Genomic DNA, 27,816 nt, shown 5'->3' with positions numbered 1-27,816 from the left:
TCATCGACATCCCCTTGCATTTCCATGATATTGTCCTCAACAACATCGCCCCTGTATAGACCCTCTATATACTCGTTCCACCTTTCTGCTTTCCCTTCTTTGCTTAGAACTGGGTTTCCATCTGATCTCTTGATATTTATGCAAGCGGTTCTCTTTTCTCGAAAGGTGTCTTTAATTTTCCTGTAGGCAGTATCTATCTTAACCCGAGTGAGATAAGCCTCTACATCCTTACATTTGTCCTGTAGCCATCCCTGCTTAGCCATTTTGCACTTCCTGTCGATCTCATTTTTGAGACGTTTGTATTCCTTTTTGCCTGCTTCATTTACTGCATTTTTGTATTTTCTCCTTTCATCAATTAAATTCAGTATATCTTCTGTTACCCAAGGATTTCTACTAGCCCTCGTCTTTTTACCTACCTGATCCTCTGCTGCCTTCACTACTTCATCCCTCAAAGCTACCCATTCTTCTTCTACTGTAGTTCTTTCTCCCATTCCTGCCATTTGTTCCCTTACGCTCCGCCTGAAACTCTGTACAATCTCTGGTTTAGTCAGTTTATCCAGATCCCATCTCCGTAACTTCCCACCTTGTTGCAGTTTCTTCAGTTTTAATGTACGGTTCATAATCAATAGAGTGGCCAGAGTCCACATCTGCCCCTGGAAATGTCTTACAATTTAAAAACTGGTTCCTAAATCTCTTTCTTACCATTATATAATCTATCTGAAACCTTTTAGTATCTCCAGGGTTCTTCCATGTATACAACCTTCTTATATGATTCTTGAACCAAGTGTTAGCTATAATTAAGTTGTGCTCTGCGCAAAATTCTACCAGGCGGCTTCCTCTTTCATTTCTTACCCCCAATCCATATTCACGGACTATGTTTCCTTCTCTCCCTTTTCCTACTCTCTAATTCCAGTCACCCATGGCTACTAAATTTTCTTCTCCCTTCACTATCTGAATAATTTCTTTTATTTCGTCATACATTTCTTCAGTTTCTTCGTCATCTGCAGAGCTAGTTGGCATACAAACTTGTACTGCTGTAGTAGACGTGGGCTTCGTGTCTATCTAGGCCACAATAATGGGTTCACTATGCTGTTTGTAGTAGCTTACCCGCATTCCTATTTTTTTATTCATTATAAAACCTACTCCTGCATTGCCCCTATTTGATTTTGTATCTATAACCTTGTATTCACCCGACCAAAAGTCTTGTTCCTCCTGCCACCAAACTTCACTAATTCCTACTATATCTAACTTTAACCTATCCATTTCCCTTTTTAAATTTTCTAACCTACCTGCCCGATTTAGGGATCTGACATTCCACTCTCCGATCCGTAGAACGCCAGTTTTCTTTCTCCTGATAACGACGTCCTCCTGAGTAGTCCCCGCCCGGAGATCCGAAAAGGGGGCTATTTTACCTCCGGAATATTTTACCCAAGAGGACGCCATCATCATTTAATCATACAGTACAGCTGCATGCCCTCAGGAAAAATTACGGCTGTAGTTTCCCCTTGCTTTCAGCCGTTCGCAGTACCAGTACATCAAGGCCGTTTTGGTTAGTGTTACAAGTCCAGATCAGTCAATCATCCAGACTGTTGCCCCTGCAATTACTGAAAAGGCTGCTGCCCCTCTTCAGGAACCACATGGAACCACACGTTTGTCTGGCCTCTCAACAGATACCCCTCCATTGTGGTTGCAGCTACGGTACGGCTATCTGTGTCGTTGTGTCGTTGAGGCACACAAGCCTCGCCACCAACGGCAAGGTCCGTGGTTCAGGGGGGGGGGGGGCAGTTGAATAAAAGAAATTTATTTTCTTTACCGGTTTCGGGAACTTAGTGGCCTTCTTCAGAAGGTTATGCCTACAACATTATTTCCGAGTGTCAATAATGAAGTGCACTCAGCAAAATGCCATGGTCTTAATAAGGAGCAATAAGTAATACATTGCTGAACCCATTAATACAATAAGAGCTCTTAGATGCCTACGTATGTAAAATTCTTTTTTTGCTATCGGGAAACATGACTGTCACGAAGGGGTTTGCGTGGTCTGCAATTACTATGCGATACGCTTTGGCCGTGATGGTACCTTACATTCCACTGGAGCCACATATGCCCACGTGAATGTCCCCAGAGCAAAATGCAGTCGCCGCCAGCGTGTCTCCGTCTCGCAGTACAGGTGTCAAGGAGCTGTTCCCCTAGAAGACGACGGATTCGCGCCCTCTCATCGACATGATGAGGAAGGCATCGGGATTCAATAGACCGTGCAACGACCTTGCCACTGCGCCAACATCCAGTGCCAATGGTCACGTGCCCATTTCAGTCGTAGTTGCCGACGTCGTGATGTTAACACCGGCACATGCGTGGGTCGTCGGCTGCGGAGGCCCATCGTTATGAGCGTTCGGTGCACTGTGTGTTCAGACACATTTGCACTCTGCCGAGAACTAAAGCCTGATGTCAGTTCCGCGACGGTTCGCCGTCTGTCCTGTTTTACCATTCTGCCCGGCTTACGACCTCCAACATCTTTAATAAGAGGTGGCCGCCCAAACTCACGACGTCTGGACGTGATCTCACCTTGGTTTAACCATGTGTTGGAGACACTCATCAGAGCACTGCTCGAACATCCGACAACTCGTGCAGTTTCCTAAATACCCGTGCCGAGCCTCCGGGCCATCACAGTCTGCCCTCGGTCAAACTAACAAGGGAACCTCCCCATCGCACCCCCCTCAGATTTAGTTATAAGTTGGCACAGTGGATAGGCCTTGAAAAACTTAACACAGGTCAATCGGGGAAACAGGAAGAAGTTGTATGGAACAATGAAAAAAGTAAGCAAAATATACAAACTGGGTAGTCCATGTGCAAGATATGCAACATCAAGAAGAGTATGAATTCAGGTGCGCCGTGGTCCCGTGGTTAGCGTGAGCAGCTGCAGAACGAGAGCTCCTTGGTTCAAGTATTCCCTCGAGTGAAAATTTTAATTTTTTATTTTCAGACAATTATTATCTGTCCGTCCGATGCGAGGTAACTGCGCTGTAGTATGGGGACGCTACACCTAAACAAACATCGAAACACACGACGTCAGTCGACTACAGCGCACGGAAGAGAGAGGAATCGGTTGACCTATGAGCTTGCGATCAAATGTTTTCGGTTCCCATTGCAGAGGCACGTCCTTTCGTCTAAATCGCACGGTTTTGTGGTGCGGTCGTAAAACACAGACGCTAATCTTATTACAGTGAACAGAGACGTCTATGAACGAACGGACAGATCATAACTTTGCGAAAATAAAGGAAGTAAAATTTTCACTCGAGGAAAGGCTTGAACCAAAGACCTCCAGTTCTGCAGCCACGGGACCACAGCCCTCCTTGGCTAACAGCTTCCTTGATGTTGCCTATCTTGCACATGGGCTACTCAGTTTGTATATATTGCTTATTTTTTTCATAGTTCAACTTCTTCCTGTTTTCTCGATTGATCTGTGTTCAGTTTTTCAAGGCCTATCCACTGTGCCAACTTATAATTAAATCTGAGGGGGGTACGATGGGGAGGTTCCCTTGTAAGATAGATCGAGCGCCTTCCCCATTCTACACACGGACAACACGCTCACTGATGCTACATGTACCGCGCGTGTGTCTGACTAGCTGTCATTCCACCTTAGGTGACGCTGCTATCACTTGGCCGGGTCTATATCGATAGTGGCTTGGTGGTAATAATGTTCTGGTTGATCAGTGTATTGAACAATCTGAAACAGCGGGAGCGCCATGGTTCACATTCCAGCAATTTTGTAGCTCTGTGGCATGCAATCATCAGTAACAGGCGTGAGCTAGATATGGCACACCTAAAGAAAAACGTGGACTGTCTTCTTCGCTGCAATGAATCCGTTATCATGGCTTAGGCGGTCTCACACGTCCTCTGGCCGGTTTCCGGTGTATATTGCACTGCATGGACATTTTACACCGTACGCCACTTTCCTGCATGGGGCGTACTTCGGTTGCCGTTGTCGTTTCTGCCATGCCTTTTTGATTTACGAATGATACGAAGGGGAAACGACTGCCTCTGTGTGACATCGAATCGTTAATAATCGTCCATGGTTATTGCGCGCGTTGTTTGTACGAGGTATTCATACGTCACCTCAACCTTCCTGGAACGAAAGCTCCTGGAATATAAACCTCTACGTGATGTGCAATACTTTTTTTATAGTATCGAACACTGTACTCTAATGAACATCTTCCTGAGGTTTTCGCGGTTGGCCGGCCAGAGTGGCCGAGCGGTTCTAGGCGCTACAGTCTGGAACCGCGAGACCGCTACGGTCGCAGGTTCGAATCCTGCCTCGGGCATGGATGTGTCTGTTGTCCTTAGGTTAGTTAGGTTTAAGTAGTTCTTAGTTCTAGGGGACTGATGACCTCAGAAGTTAAGTCCCATAGTGCTCAGAGCCATATTTTTTTTCGCGGTTGGTTTACAAACCCATTGCAAAACGTCCTTTTCTTTCTTTGGTCGTCTCTATTTGCTCTGTTAATCCTACCTGGTAATGGTTCTAAACTGACGAGTAATACTCAGAGTCTGTAGAACGACAGCCTATTGAGCTACAGCTGAGCTGTACCTCTAACGACCGTTAACTGTACTTAGGATTCCTAGAATAGATCTCAGGCTCTCATCTGCTTCTCGTACGACTAGTTTCGTATGATCGCTCTATTTTGTGCATAGACATACTTCTAGATTTTTTTCAGTTAAAAGCCGGTAATGTAAGAGAATGCTGCCGTAATTGCTAATTGCTAGACCTTTTACGTTAGCAATAGGCATATTTCGATATTATCGCCATCTTTTATGCTATACGCAACCAAATACGCTTTGTTAAGTTGTAATATTATAACTAATAACAATTTTGTTTTACTGTGCGCTAGTACTTACTTCTATATTGCATCTTGGTGCTGTCGCTGTCTTGTAATCTGTTTGCTGCATAGGACGTTTCCAACTACACCAAAATTTTTAAATATTTAACTTAATTATCTCTATTAATTGGTGTTCTTCGCAAATGTAAGCTATGCCTTTTATCGCTTCTATATACTGTTTTGATTTTGACAGCTACGATTGACAGCTGATCCAGCGATGCTGTATGGTTACAATTGTTCATTCATTTTTCTCTCTATCGTAATTACGTACGAAAGGATCCAGCACTGACGTACAGCAGTTATGTAAAACGCTGAATGAACAACAAGTGAGAAAGAAATTCACAATGAACATGAAACCAATAAAACTATAAATTTTTTGGACCTGACTGTCAAAAATAGTGACAATGAAGACAAATCTGAAATATACCAAAAACACACAACGTCCGACAACATTATTAACGCGAGCTCTTGCCACCTGTAAACACAAATACACATATTTTAACAGACTGATTAACAGACTAATAAATCTATCTTTAGAATATACAGTCAAAAGAATTCGCAGTCCTCACTTACGTAGCTCAATAAAATAACTTCGATCCAAGCATAGTGAGAAAACTACACGACATTGCCGTAAACCTAAATTCATTAAGATCCATAGCGACATAAAATTAACGAAGGAATTACCCATAAACTAAAGTGCAAATACATACCGCAAACTTACACAGGACAGATATCCAACGAACTGAACACATTTTTAACGAAGACAGCAGTTAAATTCGCGTACAGAACCAAACACAACCTCACAACGATAAAGCGAAACCACCACTACACACACAACCAGGCATATATAAAATCACAGGCATATATAAAATAAATTATGAAAGCTATGAAAAATTCTACAGGCAGAAACTTTGAAATTAGGTTCAGATAACAAACAAGAATTAGCGACACAAACCAATCCACCTTCTCGAACCATTTAAGAACAGAAAATCATGAATATCACATAATAAGCGCAATAAAAATCTTACATGTAACATCAGAGGAATTTAAAATGAACATTTTGGAAGAAAGCGAAATCTACATACACTCACGGACAGGCCATGATGAAGTATTAATCGAACAAACGGACCTAAAACAAACATTTTCTAGATAACTTTATTGAAATCATACAGCTCTATTCAGGTTGGTCGTGATTAAATAAAAACATCGATATATACACACTTCAAAACCTAACAAAGATTATAATACCACGCCATGGATAATTAAGATACATACGCAAATGAATAACCAATCTGTTACCATGCAGCATCGCTGGATTAGCTGTCGATCCTAGCTGTTAAAACCAAAACAGTATATACTCGTACAAGCGAAAAAAAAACAAGTTTACATTTGCGAAAAACAGCAATTAATAGAGGTAATGAAGATAAATATTTAAAAATTTTGGTGCAGAGTGAAACACCATATGCAACAAAAGGATTATAGGACACCGACAGGGCCACGATGCAATATGTAAGTAAATACTAGCACACAGTAAAACAAAATTCTTACTGGCCATAATATTAAAAGTTTTAACAAAGCGAATTTGGTTGCAGATAGCCTGAAGATGGCGATAATGCCGAAACAGACCTACTGTTACTGCAAAACGTCTAGCAATTAACGATTATAGCAGCATTCTGGTACATTACCGTTTTTTTTATTATGTCAATGCAAGACACCTACCACGATGCAGGCCCAAGCGCAAATAATTTTTTTTCAGTTGTCATTGCTTCTCACCAGTCGCGTAAATGATCAGTGACTGGCCTTCCCGCCAATTACTACTCAATATGTTGCATTTATATACGTCAATCGACTGGCAGTCACCATACCAAGTGTCGGTCTTCTGGATTTGTTCTTGCATTTTGCTACGTTGTGTTTTCCGACGTTGTAAGGTCCGTAAGTACAACAGTATTCGTCAACAGCTTCGTACAAATTGTGACGTCGTTACCATACCATCTAAATATACGGTGGACGATAACGGTCCTATGACTTTCCTTTATGGTATTTCCTAAATTACGTTTTCATCTGACGTTTTGGCCTCGTTAGCAATGTTTTGAGTTCTATCCCTTATCAACTTCCGTGGCCTCGCACGTGAACAGGAGGACGTATTCACGATAGTGACGAGAGTGTCAAACAGGGTTTCTTGAGTCATATATTTCAATCTCTGTCTTCCCCTACAGTTTTTACTCTCCACACCTCCCTCTCAGTACTATGGAAGCTATTCCATGATGTTTTAACACATGTCCTGTCATCCTTTCCCTTCTTTTGTCAGTGTTTTCCATATATTCCTTTCGTCGCCCATTCTGCAGAGAACCTCCACATTCCTTACCTCCTCAGTCCACCTAATTTTCAACATACTTCTCTAGCACCACACCTCAAATGCTTCGATTGTCTTCTTTTCCAGTTTTCCCACGTTCCATGCCACATTACCATACACTGATGTTCTTCAAACGTACAGCCTCAGAAATTTCTCAAATTAAGACCTATCTTTGATACTAGTAGACTTCTTTTGGCCAGGAATGCTCTTTTTACCAATAGTAGTCTGCTTTCTACGTCCTCCTTGCTTCATCCGTCACGTGTGATTTTACATTCCTTAACTTCGCCTTTTGGTGGTCCTCAATTTTGACGTTAAGTTTATCGAAAGCCAGAACGCTGAAGGCACTGAACATCCTCAAGTGCCTCAGCCACAGGTCTTGGGGAGCGGACAGGGCGCGTCTCCTTCAGTTTTATCGCGCTTTTGTGCGTTCACGGCTGGACTATGGGTGCACAGTATATGGGTCAGCGAGGCCGTCTTATTTGCGGATCCTTGACGCTGTTCACCATGCTGGGATTCGACTGGCCACGGGTGCTTATCGGACCAGTCCCGTACCCAGCCTCTGTGCTGAGGCTGGCGAACCGCCACTTGCCATCCGGCGGCAGCTCCTCCTAGTGCGCCAGGCTTGAAAGTTTCTTGCAGCTCCCAGCTCGCCTGCTCACTGTCTTGTTGCCCATCCACCTTTGGACCGCCTTTTTTCCCGCCGCCCCCGGGCTGCGTTGCCGTTTGGGATCCGTGTGCAACGTGTGCTTGAGTCCCTCGGTGTGGAGTCTGTACAACCCCAAATCCTGGGTTTTAAGCGCCTGCCACCCTGGTTACTGAAGAGGCCCGGTGTGATTTTAGATTTATTGCAGTACAAGAGAGATTGCACTCCTGCCACCGTTTTTAATGCAGCATTTTCTGCCATTTTATCTGAGCACCACGACTATGTAGCTGTTTTTACGGATGGGTCGAAACAAGGGGATTCCGTGGGTTGCTCAGTTGTTTCTCCGGACCGTGTCCTCAAGGTCCGACTGCCTCAGACTTTTACTGTCTTTGATGCAGAATTGTCTGCGATCTTGCGGGCACTGGAGCAGATGAGACTTTCTTCCTCTCCTAAATTTCTTGTTTGTTCCGATTCACTCAGTGCCCTTCACTCATTGCACCGTTTGTATCCGGCAGATACAATAGTCCAGACCATCCAGGATGCCCTACTCCGACTACAGCGACTGGGGAAGGTTGTGGCTTTCTGCTGGGTTCTGGGGCATGTCGGCATTGCTGGGAATGAAAGAATCGTCCACCGGGGCAGTGGCGACAGCCGGCAGGTTGCGGCAGTGTAGTGCCAGGCTTTAAGCTGCGGACGTTGATACGAAGCGACCACTACGTAGTGAACGGTGTATTTCAAGAACCGGAAAATGCAGAGTAAAACAAGGAAACGGAGAAGTGGAGATTTGCCATCTTTTAAAAAGTAATGGGAGAATAATTTTTTCTTTGTGCAAAAACGTGAAAATTCTAAATGTTTAAAATGTGGCAGTATTCTCGCTGCTCGGTGGAAGTTTAGTATTGAAGGCCATTATAACAAATTTCACAAGGACGAGTACAGTTTATTGTCGGATTCTGAGCGGATGGGGAAATTGACTGAGCTTAAGAAGAGCGATCTGACGATACTAAATGAATCTGTCGTAGTTGCTGTGGTCACGAGAGATCTGCAACTTTCTTTCGTCATGTCTCTCATCTAACTGATTTAACATTTTATGGAGCACTGTTTTCAATTTTTTTCAGGACGACAACAATAATAGCCTAGCAGTAGGTGCAAGTTATAAGATTGTGCTTAATATAGCGAAGGCTGGAAAACTATTTGCTGAATTAGTAAGTCTCGGCATCAGTGATGAAAATTTAAGTAACTGTTTGCGTTTGTCTGTATGTAGATATTTTGTTCCACTCCACCTATGATAAATAAAACGTATCGTAGTTAATAGGTACTTTTTCAAACCACGATATCTTTCAAGCACTCCTACTAACCTTATTCCTTCATTCAATAAAGCAGGCCAGGAAACAAAACGCATTGCAGAGGAAGGAGTGGACGGAACGTATGGTGGGGAGGGAAGATAAGCGGGTGGCCAGCTTGCCCCTGTGTGCACACAGAACACCTGTTAACTGCACGCGTGCAAGTGCACCGCACACGTGCAGGATTCCTGCCCGCCCCTGTCCTAAGGACAAACACACACACCCATGCCCGAGGGAGGACTCGAACCTCCGCCGGGACCAGCCGCACAGTCCATGACTGCAGCGCCCTAGACCGCTTGGCTAAACCCACGCTGCCTTCTTACATTCTTCCAGTAACAGAAATATTGTTAATCAAAAATACATATGTGCATGTTATAAGTGGGATATTTATTGTGGGCACGTTGTATGTATTTCTTTTTGCCAGATATTTAAATCCCCCTACCCTCGACAACGTGTTCCTCCTTCCATTCGTTTGCACATAGACGATTTCCTGAGCTTTAACATTTCACAGTCATATTGCGTCGTCTTCTCTGTCGGCATTGTCACAGTGTTGTTAAATGTAATGACGTTAATAGCAAGTCATTGCTTCTGTCCATGCAAATATTAACATCAAACACGTTTGACGCCAGCACTCTTAGATAACAACACGTGATTCCTTTAGTTGGCTCGGACTAAGTTCCCACTTCGGCCGATCTACTTTGTAGAGCGTTACTTGTGTCAGTGTGTCGTTAAAAATATAACCTCTGTGCCTTTACAGAAGTTAGAGTCATCACAGAGGCCTATAGGTAATTACCTCACGTGATAAAAGTATACCATGTACATGCCATCACTAAGTTTATTGTGGTTTACAGAGAACTTGTATGGACACAGATTTTAGGAATAGTGAGTAGTCAGTGCTATTTACGATTATAATACTTTTCGTATGTATATGGACACACAGTAGATTAACTACTATGAAAGAGTTCGTTTTAGCAGTGGACTCTAAGAAATGTTTGCTTCTTTATATTAAGACGAGCGATGTATGTGTACTAACAGTGTTCCGGTTCGTAAGAGCTGTCAATACAGAACTGATGAACGTGTTCACAACACGGATATGGCAGTGGACGTTATTCTTTTGCCCAGCTAACGAGCTTCTGGAGGAAGAACGGGCTGGACAACGGTTTTATTTATTACTTATTTGTACCCATCTGATCTGTATCTTTTCCTGTGCACCATTCTGAATTATTGGATGAGTGAATGATTCTATTTTGAATGTTCTGTGAGGAAGCAGAGAGTTGACCACTGAATGTCTGAGCATTGAAACCAACATTACTCACGTAACTGAGTATAGCAATGAACTCAGGTCATTCCAAAGGTGTATCGTTTCTGTCAAAGCACATCTAAGCCGGTGTTGGCACTAGGTGACGCGTCCGTTCTCCCCTCCAAGCGAAGGTGAAAATCGCCATCAGACAACTCTTGCTTCGGATGTGTAAGATACTGCTCTTAGCGGTTACTGTTACATGATTGGAGTTAGGTGGAGGTTTGAGTTACTAAACATGTAGTAGGACGTAATTTGTTTCTTTCAGGGGTGTAATTCGATAGACATTATTTCGTTATTATATTTTTGATAGATTTCATTTAATTTTTATGTGTAGAGTGCAGTTACATGGTTCACATGGCTCTGAACACTATGGGACTTAACGTCTAAGGTCATCAGTCCCCTAGATCTTAGAACTACTTAAACCTAAGGACATCACACACATCCATGCCCGAGGCAGGATTCGAACCTGCGACCGTAGCGGTCGCGTGGTTCCAGACTGTAGCGCCTAGAACCGCTTGGCCACTCCGGTCGGCAGATTGCAGTTAGTAAGAAGGGCTTGGTCCATAACTAAATGCAACCACGTGGATCTTTGGTTCGTTGCATTTAGTACCCAATGAGTCGCTTCGTTCTAAATTAATAAGCTAATTTTTTTGAGATTTATGGAGATCGTTCTTATGGAGAATTTTAGAACTCGGTACATTTTCTGTGAGTCTGCCACATGGTATTATGGCCAGACTAATTCATTCTGAGTCGATGAAGTGTAACATTAGCGTCTTTAGTGATTTCATTTTGTCATTTCCGATCTTTTTGTTTTGCTCATGCAACGCGAATTGTGCTGTTTATCTCAATTATGCACATATTTCTGGTGAACAGGCCATGTCATGTGGCCCCTTGCCATAGAGAAATACAGGAATACACCTTTTACTACGCGAAATTATGTGCAGTATGACTGCCAAAATAAGTAAAGAATCCTTTTTTTCTCTACTAAATTTAACACACTTTAGAATCATCTAATTTCAATGTCAAATCAAGTCTACCAAGACTCCAGTCGACGCTGGTGGAAACCATTTCGTGCGGATGATGGATGTACTTTCCAACAAGGTATATTGAGTAATAATGAAAAGTCTAGAACGGCAGAAGAAGCCAACACCGATGAAGAAGATTTTGATAAGATAGCTCAGTCGGTAGAGCACTTACCTGCAGATGGGAAAGGTCCCAGGTTCGAGTCACGGTTTCGCACACTGTTTCAGTCACCAGGACGTTTCAGATCAGTCTACACTCTGCTGCAGAGTGAAAATTCATTCTTGAATTCATATTTTCTTTGTCTTATTCCATCCATTTCACGTCTGTCTCAAAAACGACGCTAGCCATGTTTATGACAAATTCTCTGTGTCCATCATTTTTGATCTGCTGCACTGTTTGTGTTAAGGGACCCTTTAGTTATCTGAATGCAATGAGTTGTTGTTAAGACTAAATTAATGTCTTTTGTGAATTGTGCGCACGCCTTAGAAGCTTCATTTTCCTTCCTTATAAATCTCCATGACAATGACATGTTTTTAATCGTAATGAAACTGCCATTCTTCGTAATTATTAATCCCATCTTCTTTGATCCAGTTTCATACGTAGAACCCCCTCCAAAGACGTGGTTTGAATACTAATGTTTTATGAAGGGAATGAAATTGACTTACAATAACGAATTCCAGATTAATTTATACATAGTAACTTACCACTATCATTGTGTATTAATATACCGAATTATTATCCTTTGCACTTATAACCAATATAAATGCTTTTATAGGGCCTATGTCCTTTCATGAAGTAAGAACACTTTCACAAGTCCGACAAGTCGTGAATATAACGGAAGATGAGTATTAAATCCTTCCTTGGCTAAGAAGTCGTTGCCTAAGATTTACTTTGTTCATTTCTGTAGCGTATTCTAATTAAATAACCTCTTTGTTTTACGTCCCTACATAGGATGTGCTTTTTCTTTTCTTTTTTTTTTCGCCGTTTGTAAATTAAATTGAAACATCCACCTTTGGCTCTGAGCACTATGATACTTAACTTCTGAGGTCATCAATCCCCTAGAACTTAGAACTACTTAAACCTAACTAACCTAAGGCCATCACACACATCCATGCCCGAGGCAGGATTCGAACCTGCGACTGTAGCGGTAGCGCGGTTCCAGGCTGTAGCGCCTAGAACCGCTCGGCCACTCTGGCCGGCCATCCACCTTTATCTGGCGTTCCGGTCTAAGCTCTGTTTTCATTTATATGCATGGTTCTTTCGAAACACTGCTTTTCGAACAGTTCCCTGTATGACTGGAAGTAGCAATGTGTTTATCTGTACATACTTGTGCATCTTCAAGCAGGCTTGCATTATGATAAGGTTCAGTGTAGAAATTTCCACTCGTTTTCTTCCATAACGCAGCTTCCCATAATTGTAGAAAAGAGGCAGATTTGATACCCAAATTATTCCTGGGGGCTAAGTGTCGAGTCAGCTTTCGAAGTAACGTGCACTTCGAACTGAGGAACTAGAGATAAAACATAGCGTATCTGCGGCTCTCCGAGAGAGGCGAGACTTCCCTGGCGTAGCAATTTCACTGCGCCGTGACGTTATCGTCGGACAGGTGCTGTCCTAATTACTCGTATCAAGACGTTGCACGCAATATTCCTAAGCCGCAGCCGTGGACCCTTTGTCATATGCTTGGTGTTCCTAATAGTGTGGCACGGTCGTACTGCTTAACACACTTCTATTTAAATCCATGTTTTGCTAAAATAACTTAACATGCAACATACACTTTTGATTGTGATGTGTAGAGGTTGCCAATGCGCGTAGTGGAAAGCGACCAAGAATCTGGTAAATATGAACGCAAAATCCGCCATAACATCACAGATTCACCTGCACTGATACTTAAATATCGGGTAACAGTCGATGAGCCGGTAGTACATGTCCCACCCTTTCAGTGAAGTACGCGACAGATAACACTACATAGTATCATTTCACTATATTCGTTTCTTCATGAGCTCTCGAATGCCGTTTAAAAGTAGATAGAGCTCTATGCAAAGTAACGTATGTGCTTCAGTATCGCCGTACATAAATAGTTACGGTCATAAATTAACCACACACAAAAAAAACTCGCTCCTCCCAGAAAACTTTTTTTCATTAACTTGAATCGTTTATGAAGTGTTATGGGTGTCCAATTTTTTGGAGAGGCTGAATATATTGAGTGTTCTTCCCGTTATATTCGGATGGACAGCCGGCAGGAGTGGCCGTGCGGTTCTAGGCGCTACAGTCTGGAGCCGAGCGACCGCTACGGTCGCAGGTTCGAATCCTGCCTCGGCCATGGATGTGTGTGATGTCCTTCGGTTAGTTATGTTAAATTAGTTCTGAGTTCTAGGTGACTGATGACCTCAGAAGTTAAGTCGCATAGTGCTCGGAGCCATTTGAACCATTTTTTTCGGGTGGACAGAATCACTGATTATTGTGTCTCTACGTGAGCTGTTTCCACGTTTTGTTTCTTGTTTTACTGTCTCGACGAGAGCGTGCGAGATAACATTTACACACTCCACCCAGAAAACCGGTTCTCGGAGTTCATCAAGTAGATTATCAAGAATTATGAGACGTCCTTCTTCTTTTATGTCGAGGATCAGGCACAAACGCATAATATTTTACAACCCATCAGCGCTCCTGAATAACGAAATCTGGGGGTCATGTGATATTGCTGGCTGGGAGATGTCGAGGGGAAGGTTAAATCGCCTGTTGGGAAAGAAGTTCTTTTTTTTCACAATTGCACCTTTCCTTCACAAAGGGTGAGAGTTCTCAATCTATATGTCGATTGTAGGTGCTGATGAGTGCTTTGGAGCTTTTTAGTGACGTAATGTGTAGTTGATGATGATGAGGAAGGCAGGTAGATAAATAAATAGATAGATAGGTGGATAGATAGATAGATAGACAGGGAGAGAGAGAAAGAGAGAGAGAGAGAAAGAAGGAGGGAGAGAGAGAGAGAGAGAGAGAGAGAGAGAGAGAAAGAGAGAGAGAGAGAGAGAGAAGAAGAAGAAGAAGATGAAAACCGTTACGGGCACATAGCTTACTCCCCCTGCATATCAACGCCGAGATAAACGTTCCCCTATGACAGACGGTTCACATACCTTCCACTCCATGAAACCCTGTGATTATGTCTGAAATGTTCCATTGAAAAGAACACCGTCGATTTCCTTTCCCATATTTTCGTAATCCGAGCTTGTGCCCCGTCTTAAGTAATCGCGCTGTGGACAGGACCTTAAACTCTAATGTTCCTTACATGTCTTGTCGGCGAAGTACAAACGATGAAAATATCTTTCACCATCAGGATTCGAATCAAATACCTTCTTGCTGAACACAATCGCAAAAGTGTGCGATATCAGACTCGGCTGTGGAGGAAAAAAGTAGTTAGAAATTAAAATATGTCCTTTTGTTTACATTTTAAGAAGGGGTTAAATAGTTTATTTCTGGACAAAGGATTAAAGTTATAAAGAAGGCTCATATTTTACAAACACCTACCCTGTGAAGTCTCTTTTTTCCTCAGCCCCGAGTCTACCTCTCCGTTAGGCCTAATTAGGCTGTAGATAATTCTCTCTTTACTTATTCTGATCAACACTAAACTGACACACAATATTTTTATGGCAACGCAGTCTGACATTCAACAATCGCTACAAAAGAATGGCCCTGACTAACAATAACCTATACCTTTCATGAATCACTTACCCCACAAAAATCTTCGTTACTCGAACTACTGCAATACAGCAAGGGCCAAAACTGCCAGCTAAATAAAAGATTCTAACTATTGAAGGCACTAACTACTGATAGGTATAGTTAGCAAATCAAAGATTTTAATAGAGAACGAACAATGTATTTACCTTAATAATGTTCAAACGTCATCATATATATATATATATATATATATATATAAGTTCATGATATCCAATATTACAAATTTACTCTTTCTGCTAGGCACACGTCCAGATCGTCCGCTCTCAAAATTCTGCCATCTCTCTCCCCACATCCACCACTGCTGGCGGCTCACCTCCAACTGCGCAACGCTACGCACTGTTCATATCCAACTTCCCAACACTACAATAGCAACAATTCCAACAATGCAAACCAGCCACAGACTGCACACAGCACAGTCAGTGATTTTCATACAGAGCGCTACGTGGCGATACCAACATAAAAACCTAAACAGCCTACTTACAAGTTTTATTGGAAATCTCGGGAAGATGTTGCATAAAAATAGGAAAAAAGGTTTATAACCTAAAAGTATATACACTGATGACAAAAACAAATCCAGAGAATTATCTATTCACTACTATAAAAAAACTACCATAGACATGCAGGGATAATACGCTGTCCATTTGCATCAAGGCGACCAACTTTCAAAAGCCTGAACACCCACGGCTTTGCAGCGTGGACCGCTGCGAAGACGTACAGGAGTACAATCAGTGAGGATCTGGAAGGTACCGAGAGGGATGTTGAGGATGGCAACTCCACTGCCCAGGCCGGCTGCGCTAGGTTTGCCTGCTGAGGATCCGCGCCGCGAACAGTCCGATCTGAATGGTCCCATAGATTCTCGGTTGGGTTTAAATCTGGGCAGATTGGAGGCCATGGGAGTACAGTTAGCTCATCCTCGTGCTCATTGAGCCAGGCATGTATACTGCGCGATTTGTGACACGTTGCATTGTTTTGCTGGTAGATGCTATCGCTCCAAGGAAAAACAAACTACATGCAGGGATGGACATGGCTCCCAAGGATAGATGCATTCTTGTGTTGATCCATTGTGTCTTCCAGAGCGACAAAATCACCCAGGGAATGTTACGAAAACATTCCTCAGACCATAATTGTTGCAGGGTGTTGGCTTTCAGACGTTTCACGCTGTAAACTGTAACGGCCGTCTGTCCGATGGGGCGTAAAACGTGCTTCATCTGAAAAGGCCATCTGTCGCTTCTCGTGGATGACCAGTTGCGGTACTGGCGTGCAAATTCCAGCCACGGTTGTCGATGAAAAGCTGCCAGCGCGATTTCGCTGAACGGTGGTTGAGGAGCCATTGTTCATGGCCCCTTGGTTAGCCCAGTCGATCAGTTGCTCAACAGTTGCAGTCCTGTCATCTATGGCTCGTGGTGCACCACAGATGGCCGAGCGGTCCTAGGCGCTACAGTTTGGAACCGCGAGACCGCTACGGTCACGGGTTCGAATCCTGCCTCGGGCATGGATGTGTGTGATGTCCTTAGGTTACTTAGGTTTAAGTAGTTCGAAGTTCTAGGGGACTGAGGGCCTCAGAAGTTTAGTCCCATAGTGTTCAGAGCCATTTGAACCATTTTGCACCACAGATGCCTCGGCGCCCGTTCTGGATAGCGTCATTTTGCATGCATGGTATACTTTAACCACGGCGACCCAGTTTACAAGCTTAGCCGTTTCGGAAATGCTTCATTCTTCGCTCTAAACCCAATGTTCGTGCTCTTTTGGACGTCAGTTAAATCGCTTCATTTCCGCATTACGATAACGGCTACATTGTTTTCCGCGTCCCTCCGACACACTTTTTGTATCCTCCACTGTTAGAGCTGCCACCTGCTGTCTGTGAGTGGTTGTTGCACATTGACGTCAAAGATAGGCGTTGTTCACATTTATGTGACTGGTCCGTGTAAAATAACCAACAAAAAGTACACTACTGGCCATTAAAATTGCTACACCAAGAAGAAATGCAGATGATAAACGGGTATTCATTGGACAAATATATTATACTAGAACTGACATGTAATTACATTTTCACGCAATTTGGGTGCATAGATCCTGAGAAATCAGTACCCAGAACAACCACCTCTGGCCGTAATAACGGCCATGATTCGCCTGGGCATTGAGTGAAACAGAGCTTGGATGGCAGGTACAGCTGCCCATGCAGCTTCAACACGATACCACAGTTCATCAAGAGTAGTGACCGGCGTATTGTGACGAGCCAGTTGCTCGGCCACCATTGACCAGACGTTTTCAATTGGTGAGAGATCTGGAGAATGTGCTCGCCAGGGCAGCAGTCGAACATTTCCTGTATCCAGAAAGGCCCGTAGAGGACCTGCAACATGCGGTCGTGCATTATCCTGCTGAAATGTAGTGTTTCGCAGGGATCGAATGAAGGGTAGAGGTCCCGGCGGAGGTTCGAATCCTCCCTCGGGCATGTGTTAGTGCTTCGGATAATTTAGGGTTAAGTAGTGTGTAAGCTTAGGGACTGATGATCTTAGCAGTTAAGTCCCATAAGATTTCACACATATTTAACATTTTTTTAAAGGGTAGAGCCACGGGTCGTAACACATCTGAAACTGTTCAGAGCGCCGTCAATGGGAACAAGAGGTGACCAAGACGTGGAACCATTGGCACCCCATACCATCACGCCGGGTGATACGCCAGTATGGCGATGACGAATACACGCTTCCAATGTGCGTTCACCGCGATGTCGCCAAACACGGATGCGACCATTCTGATGCTGTAAACAAGATCTTGATTCATCCGACAAAATGACGTTTTGCCATTCGTGCACCGAGGTTCGTCGTTGAGTACACCATCGCAGGCGCTCCTGTCTGTGATGCAGCGTCAAGGGTAACCGCAGCCATGGTCTCCGAGATGATAGTCCATGCTGCTGCAAACGTCGTCAAACAGTTCGATCAGATGGTTGCTGTCCCCATCTGTTGACTCAGGGGTCGAGACGTGGCTGCACGATCCGTTACAGCCATGAGGATAAGATACCTGTCATCTCGACTGCTAGTGACGAGAGGTCATTGGGATGCAGCACGGCGTTCCGTATTACTCTTCTGACCCCCTGATTCCATATTCTGCTAGCAGTCATTGGATCTCGACCAACGCGAGCAGCAATGTCGCGATACGATAAACCGCAATCGCGATAGGCTAGAATCCGACTTTTATCAAAGTCGGAAACGTGATGGTACGCTTTTCTCCTCCTTACACGAAGCATCACAACAACGTTTTACCAGGCAACGCCGGTCAACTGCTGTTTGTGTATGAGAAATTGGTTGGAAACTTTCCTCATGTCAGCACGTTTTACGTGTCGCCACCGGCGCCATCCTTGTGTGAATGCTCTGAAAAGCTAATCACTTGCATTTCACAGCATCTTTTTCCTGTCAGTTAAATTTCGCGTCTGTAGCACGTCATCTTCGTGGTGGAGCAATTTTAATGGCCAGTAGTGTATGAATATGTGCAGAGATGCAGTGAATGAGAGAAAGAATAAAAAACTATTTTTATATCCTTCTTTTATGTTGGGTAATAATTTGAAGTTAGTACGTGACTCAAATGCCTTTCTCTGTCATTTACGTTTCGCATCAACACTTACGCAAATATTCTGCTGTCCTGAGTACACTGAACTACTTCATGATGTAAAAACGGAAGCGTCTAGCCAAAGCAACTGAAACGGCGCTCTGTACTCGTATAACATTGCAAAAACCCCACTCTGTGAACAGTTAACATAAACGCTATGATTATCAGCTTCTGCATAAAATGTATGCGTGAAGTTTTCATTTCAGATTTATCGACTAAAGTTCTTGCTTCTATTATTGAAAGCCTCTGTCGTTAAACACAATTTAAAATTACAGGTACTGTAAGAAAATGAATCCTGAAGGATACTGAAATGTTTAAGGGCGCAACGCTCCTTTAATAATCTGTCGACTACCCGACACGTGCGGTGGAGGGTTACATGTAACAATGTGTTTTAAGCTCAGTGGTCGAATTAGGGGAGGAAGGAGTACCATACAAAAAGGAAAAGGAAATGGCCAAGAAAATGAATTTTATCATTTTAATTGTTATTTGAACGGAACCCTTCGAAGTAACATAGAAAATGCTGGTGAAAGGAATCTACCTTCTTTAGCAAACCCTTTTGCAAATAAAAGAAATGAAAGATGCGTAGGTGGGTATTTATTTCTGTAGAAGTACTCAGGTTTAGGTCATTAGCTACCTTTATTATACGTGTCTCAGTTTCTAGAGACTGTTCCAAACATTTAAGATCTAAATTATCCATTCGGTGCAGGAGCCTAAACTGAATACTTCGAAATAAGAAAAATAATAGTCCGATATGAATGTTTCGGATGGTGGGTCTAGTGTTCAGTCTGAAGATTTGTTTGATGCAGCTATACCATACCGTACAGACCTCTCAAACCGTTTGTAACTATTGCTAACTAAATGCACTTGAGCCTACTTAATGCAGTCAAGCCTTGGTGTCCCTTTGCAACTTTTACCCACCATATTTTCCACCACAAGGAAACTGACTGTTTCTTCCAACTCAGCATGGATCCTATCAACCTTTCCTCTCTTTCAGTCATGTTGTGCCAATACATTTCTTGTTTCCTCCATTCGATTCAGCGCCTCTCTATTAGTTATCCTATATACCCACGTAGCCGTCAGCATACTCTGTGGTATCACAATTCTAAAACTTCTCTTTCCTTCTTGTCAGTACTGTTTATCTACCAAGTTTCAGCATCACATAAAGCTCTTTTTTATAAACTACTTATGTTTCGTCGTACATAACTATTACGTCGGTGGAGCTACCTTCACAAACAATACAATGTCTTCTGTGCTGTTTTCACTTCGCACAGTACGTTATTGCCTGTCGAAGATGGATCATTACTTTTTTACAAGAATTGCAGGCATGTAATTATTTAAGTTTTGGCGCAGCAGTATGTAAAGCCCAGAAAACAGAACGAACTTGTAATGAAAAGTTTCGGAAAAGACGTCTTCACAACTGCAAGAAATTTATCGTCGTGGGTAGGAAAGCACTGCTTGCGTATGTCTGAATTTGGGATTATGATTTTGAATCGCGGGATAGAAAATTAGTCAGTAAGAATCCGTAAACTCGGTCCCGAAAATCATACTTCGTAGGCTGCAGTGCGGACGTAACTGGTTGGTTGATTTGGTGGAAGAGAGCAAACAGCGAGGTCATTGGTCTCATCGGATTAGGGAAGGAAGTCGGCCGTGCCCTTTCAAAGGAACCATCCCGACATTTACCTGAACCGATTTAGGGAAATCACGGAAAACCTAAATCAGGATGGCCGGACGCGGGAATGAATCGTCGTGCTCCCGATTGCAAGTCCAGTGTGCTAACCAGTCGTAACCGGTGAAGTAGCAATTATACACCCATATCGTAAAAAGGGTGCGTTAGCAATGAGGCCTATATAAATTGCACCCAGAGCTCAGTTCTATCGATGAATTATCTAGACCGTCCTGCAATACCTGTTCTTTCTGTGTTGTCCACGGATGAGACTTTTTTAAAGCTTGATTGTGTTTTCAATTGCAGCCAGTGCCATATCTTAATATAATAAGTTCTTCATATCTGACCACGGAAGGGCTATTCAGGCCGATGGCACTGACGAGCTTGTGGTCAGCGCACCACTATCCTGGCCGTTGTCTCGGATTTGTAGACTTCTAGTCTCTACTGTTCTGTCAAGTAGCTCCTCAATTGGCATCACGAGGCTGAGTGAGCCCCGTTCTAGTCCTCCCATTAAGGAAAACTCCCTGGCAGTACCGGGAATCGAACCAGGGTCCTCGTCATGTCAGCCATCAACATTGACCACTTGGCTATGAAAGTGGACAACGGCTATATCTTGGGTGATTAAAATCCATACTCTCGTTTCAGACCACCAGCAACGGTTATCTACCAACCTATAGAACTGGACCGAGCGAGGTGGCGCAGTGGTTAGACACTGGACTCGCATTCGGGAGGACGACGGTTCAATCCCGCGTCCGGCCATCCTGATTTAGGTTTTCCATGATTCCCCTAAATCACTCCAGGCAAATGCCGGGATGGTTCCTTTAAAAGGGCACGGCCGACATCGTTCCCCGTCCTTCTCTAATCTTATGAGACCGATGACCTCGCTGTCTGGTTTCCTTCCCGAAACAACCCAACTAACAACTATAGAATTCGACGTAAACTTATATGTTGCCACCCTATTTTAATGGTGCACTTTATGTGGTGTTCATTCGAGACGTGCTGTGTTGTTCCTATATTTGTTGTCACTCCATCTGAATGGCACACTATACGTAGTATACATTCAAGATGTGCTACCACTGTTGTTGGCTCTGTTCTCCATTAAAGGATGTCGATTCAACGTTTCGTTGCACCATCCAGCTTCGATTTTAATGTCTGTTGTGCAGTTGCTATGAGCTTAAGTTGATTCTACGTGATATAAGTCGTTTAAGCCATTAAAAAGTAATATTTTCTCCGGCCCAGTAACCGTTTCAAAGTACTTAGTTTAGGATCCTAAATGTCTGAGACAGCTTATATATCGGACGTACAAATACCAGACACAGCGTGAATGAGGACACATGCCGATTATATGTGCTTTTTGAGTTTTAGATGAAGCTAATGACTGCATAAAAATGAGTAATCTGCAGCTGATTTTAATTTTAGCTCAAAAACGGTCTTTAAATGTCAACACGTACGGTACCGATTGTGCAGAATATTCTACATCCTCCGAAAGTCAACATTTTACTGGTCGCAGTTCTCAGCTATTGTGGTATATTAAATGCGCTACTCGAACTAAAAAGCATAACTCCTTCCGAAATATTCAGAGACAGGGCGTGAGGTACGCTATGATTTCCTGCCATAAAGATAGAACGGCCTTGTAATAGTCCCTTTCTTACCGCGACGTTCGCTGCGGTAGTTACAGAGCAGACCAACAGATAGCAGTTGCATCTGCAACGGGCAGCGCGCCAGCTGGGGCCGCGGCAGTAGCAAAATGAAATGCGTGACGCGACTGCAAACTGAACGGGTATCACGCAGACCGCCAGTCACAGTCAGCCACCTGACCACACAGGCCCAGTCCCACTGAGACGATTGTTTTCCGTAACACTTTACGCAGCGAAGCAAAAAATGAGCTGTTTTTACCTTTTTAATTATCCATTAAAATTTCACTTTTCTGTTTGATGCATTACAGCATTAGTGTTGACTGATCTGTATTTGGATCACAACGTTTGTTTTCTGATCTAACTGCATTTACACACTGCTTTCATAGCTTTTCATAAATGCAGTTAAAAATTGAGTGAAACTGCGGTTGATTAAGAAATCCTCACGTTTCACTGACTAAATGCACAGGCAGCCAATCTGGTTTGCCAGCTTGTATTTGGAGCTTCCTAATTTGTCTGCGACACTGTGTTTGTGACACATGAGTTTTCTGTTCCTTAGTAAATCCGAAGGTGACAAAGTATCGAAGTTTTACCTCACGAATCGCGAACAGAGCAAATATAGTTATTAAAGAAAGCGGACATAGTTCTTGAGTGAGCCTGAAACTGGTTTTATGGAAGATGCTTGTGCCCGCTGACCCAAGGCATGAAGAGCAAGTCCGCCCTCTTCATTGATGTGGTTTTCTTAATTCGTCTGAATTCTATATTCCCACCGCCGTCGCCCCCGCCGCCTTTCCCACCGTTGAGGACAGCAGTCACAATTTTTCACATAAAATCTTCCTGTGTCTGTGTAGATCCTTTTTAAAAAAATCTACGTGAACAACATACAAAATGATGAATCATCTTGACTGCTTTCACAAACTAGCGACGACTCGCAGCACCTTCAGGGTGAATGAAATTCGGGCCCAACGAATGTCTTCTGTCATCCTGGAGATGGAAGTATATGTTACATACCAGGCAACGTGTCCACAGAAACAAAACTGGCTGGAATTTTTCATGTTTCAGTTTTATCAACGATATCTGTATCAGGTGCAGTTACAGTCAACATGTCAGAAAGCTTTCTCTGACTTGGTTCAATATGCTTCTTACGCGTTTTTCAGCGCGCGATCCTTTGATATCTCCTATTGTCGGTAATGACCTCGACGTCGGCAGGACGTTAAATCTAACTTTTCTTCCTTTTTGATATCTTCGATGAAGCAAGTAAGTTTTATTTATTTCAGACCTGCAATTTAGTTAAGGTCAAAGCTCATAGCCATAAGTATATTTTATCGTCGAGTTAAACATTTTTTGCATTTATAACCAGTTTCTGATCCAAATTCTTACTGAAACAACATGCAGAATTTTGACAAGTTTCTCGTGAACAGAAAGTGTTCTCAGTCAAATTCAAATGGCTCTAAGCACTATGGGACTTAACATCTGAGGTCATCAGTCCCCTAGAGTTAGAACTACTTAAACCTAACTAACCTAAGGACATCAAACACAACCACGGCCGAGGCAGGATTCGAACCTGCAACCGTAGCAGCAGCGAGGTTCCGGACTGAAGCCCTAGAACCGCTCGGTCACAGAGGCCGGCTGTTCTCAATCCACAGCTAGTGAAAAATCACTTAAAAATCGCATATTACTTTGCATCGCGTTCATCTGAGTTTCCACAAGGACTGACTGAGGATTAAAAGCGACTTAAACAACGAAACTGTGAAGTTATTTGACGCGTAAGAAGTTGGATTCAATTTGTTACTCAAGCGTAACTAGGAGAATATTGGTCTTATGAGATATGAAATTCGTTGTACCAATAATAGGCTTAGTTCTTGGAGATACACATGTAATTTGTATGTATTTGTGAAATAGAAATATTAAGAATAGTAATATTTAAAATAATATGTAACGGTTTCTCAAAAGAAAACGTTATACGCTATGGGCTATACAATTTTCAATTTCGATTGGCCAATGTCGCCTCTGAGTCATTATTAAGCAACATTCAGGTAATCTCTACGCAATGTGAAAATTGTACAACTCGTGAAAAACATATCGAGTCTGTGGACCCATGTCCAAACAAAGTTATCGGTGTACGATGGGTTTGTGCTTTACAGTTATGCATACACGTATTCGAAATTGAGATTGCTGTCGTTAACCAACACAGGACCCGTTTATACTGATAGAAAATGAACCAATAATAGGCATGGCAAATGTTAAGTTACAGCTCTAACGAGAATGAACTTAGCAGAAAATGTGGATAGTCTGCTGTCGGCAGCGACGAGTGAAGAGAATTTAACGCTGATTAGAAGAGCGCAATCTACATTGCCTGATAAATATGCAAATTATGGAAGAAGATATGAAATCTTTGGTAAAAATAAGGGAAGAAGAAAGGGAGATTAGCATTTAACGTCCCGTCGACGACGAGGTCCTTAGAAACTGAGCACAAACGGGAATTTATGTACAAAGGAAATTAGTCTTTCCAAGTAACCATGTTGACATTCACAGGTTTTAGAGAAATTACAAAATGTGTATGGCCAGATGGGGATCTGAATCTTGCTCTTATCGAATGCATGCCCTGCACTGTAACTGTTGCGCTACATCGTTCAGGTGCTGAGAAGGACTGTTTGTTGTCTGTAACATCAGTGTTACATATAACCTCGGTTGTAAGAGTACAATCTATAATAGATCTGCAATATATATGAAATCCCATACCTTTAGAGGATCGTACACTGAGTACTTTGAGATAAGGAACTACTAGTTGGAAATTAATATTCAGATTTTTCGTTGACATAAACCTCTTACACCTTCAAACATCACTATACACACAGCAACTGTTTTAATGTGACGATCGCCACCAGACCCAATAGACGCATTACATTTAATACACTGACAGAAGTGAACTCTGGGTTCCAACTCTATCGGACCCCTAGCTTGCACACGTCATTAATGATTGATGTGTAATTTCTCTTACCCCATCACTCTCAACAATTCATTTTTTCCTAGAGGACATTTCACTGCAAAGCTGACGAGTCTTAGTACTGAGTCTCCTCTCTCTATCTCCTCAAATCAGCAGTGTGAACAATTCTTTGTCGAGAAGATTGGCCAGCACTATGTGGCACCCAGTTTCTCAGCCGGCCGCGGTGGTCTAGCGGTTCTAGGCGCTCAGTCCGGAACCGCGCGACTGCTACGGTCGCAGGTTTGAATCCTGCCTCGGGCAGGGATGTGTGTGATGTCCTTAGGTTAGTTAGGTTTAAGTAGTTCTAAGTTCTAGGGGACTGATGACCACAGATGTTAAGTCCCATAGTACTCAGAGCCAATTGAACCAGTTTCTCATACGTTTCCATTCACGGCTGTGAATTCCTTTCAGTTAGCATGACGCTTGTTGCGAAACGTTTTCTGTGCATTCGTTCCTACTTCCGGACACTACATCTTGTCGCAACATGTTCCACCTTCAGCTTTAAGTCATGAGCTGTACACAGTAAGAAGTTCCGACGTGGACACATAAGATACGTTTGTATATCGGTTTAGAAGGTAGCGCTACCAAACTCGAGATGCCAGGCACTTGTTATCAAATATAAGCAGATTACGAATAGATGCATTGCTGATCCAAGGCATCGTATCATCTGAAATATTCATTGCTGGCCGGTCGGAGTGGCCGTGCGGTTCTAGGCGCTACAGTCTGAAAGCGAGCGACCGCTACGGCCGCTGGTTCGAATCCTGCCTCGGGCATGGATGTGTGTGATGTCCTTAGGTTAGTTAGGTTTAAGGAGTTCTAAGTTCCAGGCGACTGATGACCTCAGAAGTTAAGTCGCATAGTGCTCAGAAACATTTGAACCATTCATTGCTGGCCATGGGTTCTGAATCTTAAAACATTCGGTTTAGAGCCCTATACTGTCTGTATACGTTTGATACTATAAATGTGGGAGTCCTATGCAGCGTCTGACTCATGCGTCTGTCGTCATACGTCTGACGTAGTGCGACCACCCGCACACGTAACTGGGGAAGTTAACGCGGCTACTTCCGGGACAGGGAGGTATGCCGATACAGGATCGAATCCGCCGTGCAAGGGGTCGGTGCAGCAGCCAGCCTGGATGTGTACGATATTGTAGTGAATCTGCTGTTAAGAGATATGATGCAATGTTTCTTCGGACATGCATGAAAGTCAGAAAAAACATTGCATCGTACTCCTTAACAACACAGGCACTGCAATATCTTATTTATCCGCCAATACCAGGTATCGACTTCCAATTAAAGTGTCCTCCCCTTGTACGGGAATTACGTAATGTGTACAACTGCAGGCTGTGACGCATAAACTATGACACATGGAAATTTGGCTCTGGTCGTAAGTAGTGCACGGATAGCCAAATTAAGGCGACCACTCGCGTAAAGAGGAAATCGGGGTTCAAGTCCCGATCAGGCACAAATTTCTGCTGTCGTCATTTTATTATGCGGCTGATGGTTTTAAGTAATAAGCCTGGATGTGGTTTATAGGAGGTTGCCCACATCCCACTAGTGTATACGGGGTTGGTTCCCATGTTCCGAATCAGAGACACGCTACCCAAACACTTACACCACTTCCTCATACTTGCACACAGAATTTGCTCTATACGCAGACAGACTGGGTACGACGCTACTTTTTTCCTGGGGAGTGAATGGGAGACTGATGACCTTGGCCGTTTGGTCTCTCCCAGTTACTGAGTAGTATCAGCGTTGTGCGGTCGACGCTTAGCTGGTGATTTCTAGTGAGCATCAGCCGCACAGAGGTAGTTGGTCTCCGGTATTTGTACGGAAAGGATGAGTGAGCGCAATTTGTTGCTTTATCTATTGTTAAAAGTTCAAGCTTAAGAAATTCAACCCCAACTATGTGAGGGAACTGCTAAAACACAACCGGTTTTCTTAAGAAGGATTGAAGAACGTTATTTTGAATAACTCTTCAATCAGCATTTGTAAAAAGAATAAAGAAAACTTGAGGAGTATTTCGGGTTGAACATGGAGCAGTTCAACTACGTCATCGACCTTGTCAAAGAAGATATCATGAAGCATTCCTCTCCCAAAGAGCCATATTCTATAAGGCTTGACGAAAAACTAGCTTTAACACTGGCGTATAAAAAATTAAAAATCTTCTTTAATGTGCCATTAATTTATTAATAACGCAGACAGTATAAAAAATGAAAATAGTATAATATAAAAATATGAAATAAAACATGATCGCAATATTAAAATGGTCGGTAAGCTTGTATTTCAATCTCTGTGCAATCAAATTGTGCGGTGGTAGTATTACCCACGGTTGACGGCGTTAGAGTTGTTGAATGTGGATTAGTTCTCCGTGATGACGCCGCACTGGAAAGTAAGAGTCGGACGAAGTGCGGTTTTCCAAAGAATCTGCGGAGTTCCCATTTTGGTTTCGTTGGTAAAATTATGATGCAATATTTTTACTTTTAAAAAATAAATTGACGTCGTCATCGCGTTTATCAGTATGGTTTTTTCTCAACCCGCTGAGAATTCATCAACTCCAAGATTTTGTCATTTTGAACTGTCCTTTTGCCGGGCTCTCTGAACAACGTCATGTCTACGACGTTTTTTTGAAAAAAAGTTGTCAAAGCTTGGCATACCTCTTCGTTACTTGCTTC

Source organism: Schistocerca piceifrons, chromosome 3 (assembly GCF_021461385.2).
Source record: "Schistocerca piceifrons isolate TAMUIC-IGC-003096 chromosome 3, iqSchPice1.1, whole genome shotgun sequence".
Classification (NCBI taxonomy): Eukaryota; Metazoa; Arthropoda; class Insecta; order Orthoptera; family Acrididae; genus Schistocerca; species Schistocerca piceifrons.
The sequence above is the reverse complement of the archived record's forward strand: the minus strand, read 5'-3'. Positions refer to the sequence as shown.